A 2,500-nucleotide genomic window follows, 5' to 3' on the forward strand; every position below is an offset into this window, starting at 1 on the left:
TTTTAAAAATTCTGTGTTTCTATTTTTGTCCTTTTTCTTTTCTTTTCTTAATCTTTTTCTTTACTATCCTTTTTTTTTTTTTTTTTTTTTTTTTTTTTTTTTTACTGAGATTTTATCATCTACTGGTTGGGCTTATGTAATGGTAATATGTATCTCCTCTTAGTAAACTGTAAGTAAGGTAATATGTATCTATATATATACATAAATATATATATACATACATATGTAGTGACATATATATATACAGTGTCATTAATATTCCAGTACATCATAATTAGAATTTTGTTTCTTAAATGTTACTTAAACTTAAGTACTTAGAATATAAAAAGTGTGAAACTAACCCACTGATTATACATAATACATTACATTAATTACAATTGCTAATGAGAATTGCCATCTCCACATGCTAGCAAATAGTTCCTGTGCCACAGAGTCCTTGCTTTTACCAATTTCACATGCAATACTCAATTCATGCTTGGTGTGTGACTGTCTTCCCTTAGAAAACTGTTAACTCCACTGTTAACTGTTAACTGTTGTATGAGAAATGGCTAAAAGGAATGAGAACAAATAGGAAACAAAAACAAAAGAGATAATTACAGCCACATTATTAGACAGGAAGCAAAAAGGAAAAACTAAGCAATTGCAAGCAAAGTATTTGTAACAGTGACACAAGAGTGTTTGTGTATAAGCTGTGCAATTTATTATAGCAAGAATAAGAAGGTAAAAAAAAAAAAAAAAAAAAAAAAAAAAAAAAAAAAGAAACACTGCACACTACATTTTAGCTGCATGCAAATTTTGCCAAAGCTGCGGATTTTCTTTCTTTCTTTTTGAAATGCTGAAGGCTTCTAAAGAATGACTAAGAGAGCCAGGGACAAAACGTAATATGAAATGTGCGACTGATTATGGGGGGGAGGGGGATATATAATGGAAACTGCGTCCCAAAACACAAGCAGAGCTATTGAAAATGAGAAAATTATTAAGGCAATTTCTTTAGTAATGTCAGTATTCTGCACAAATATTGTTATAATTGGGTACAGGTGTCATCTAAGTGTTGCAATAAAATAAATAAATTAATAAAAAAAAGGATCAATGGAACAAGACAGGTGAAGTACTATTGGTTACAAAAGTTCCAACACTGAGTTCAGTAATATCCTGGTGTGTATATACAATAATGATGAATATTTTCATTGTTTTTAAAATCTAGATTACTTTTGCCATGCTGTTACAAATACAATCTTTGAATCATCTGCTATGTTTGCAGTATAAAAATAATTAACTTTATGCAATTACTGTTGTATTACTTTGTGCCTTTATATTTGGAATACAATGCCTTTCAAATAATTAAATTCTGTAATTTCCACATCTTTACAGGATGCTGATTTGGAACAAATAAGATGACATTTTTTCATTCTTCATCACTGCATTTGAAAACTAAAATAAACATCAAGGCATAATCACTATATATATATATTTTTTTTTTTTTTTCATTACTCAAGTTCCCTTTCCTCTCAAAACAACAACTAACAATTATGACCACAGTCCAGAGATTCTGACATTGTACCCCTTCCCTTCATGTATCTTGTTCCACCAGGCATACCATTACTGAAAGTGCAGATTCCCAGCTCCAAGGCAGATAAAGGTTTTTGAATCCAATTCTCAGCATAGTGGTGTTTATGGTTGGAAAGAAAATAACAACAATCTACCCAAATTTGACTCCAGTGGTTAAAGTCCAATGAAAATAGAGTAGAAGCTTTCTGTTACATTGACTAGCATTCAAGGGATATCGAAAAGACACTCACTATATGCTTGGAAAACTGTCACTCAAGAAGGGCAATGTAAGAATGGCAATGCATAACCAATAAAATACTATATGCTGTCTCTCAAGCATAAAGGGAGAAGCATGAAGTGCAATGCAACTCTTTCAATAATAAACAAACAATATATATGTAAAAGCTATGTAAAGGAACCACTGACAATGATGACAGCTGTGGTGTAAATCCATAAAAAAAACATGAACTAGGTTAACTTCCAACTAGGTAACTTACAGGAAAACAGGCATGTGCCTCTCGTCATGGTTTTTGCTTCATAACATAACCTCTACCAGCAGACAGTCATGTATAAATATATTTGTATATACATAAAAAGCATATTTATATATATCCCAAAGAAAGGATCATAATCTCTTTAAAAATCTCATTTTCTTTTTCTCTCAGTTCGTGTGCCAATTATTAACTCCCCGAAATGATCAAGTGTGTGTGTTTACCACGATGGAGAGACTGGCTGGAGCGGAGGAGCGAGCCCCACTCGACACAGCCTCCCTGATGAATGGTAGTAGATGCTAAGGTGCAGATGGAGAGGGGGACTGGGGATGGTCCCTGGCTTAGCACTTTGAGAAACAAACATGGTCAGGGGGGAAGAGATATTTTTAAAAAAGGAAAAAAAAAAAAAAAAAGGAGAATTTCAATAAAAATAGAAAAATAAATCAGAAAGAAACTGTATG

General features: G+C 32.3%; 1 protein-coding gene across 1 annotated transcript in view; it reads right to left on the reverse strand.

Moving 5' to 3' along the window:
* Window positions 1–2,500, reverse strand: part of LOC125048293 (chromodomain-helicase-DNA-binding protein 1-like) — a 24,185-nt gene that overhangs the window by 14,413 nt on the left and 7,272 nt on the right.

This window comes from Penaeus chinensis, chromosome 43, assembly GCF_019202785.1.
Source record: "Penaeus chinensis breed Huanghai No. 1 chromosome 43, ASM1920278v2, whole genome shotgun sequence".
NCBI lineage: Eukaryota > Metazoa > Arthropoda > Malacostraca > Decapoda > Penaeidae > Penaeus > Penaeus chinensis.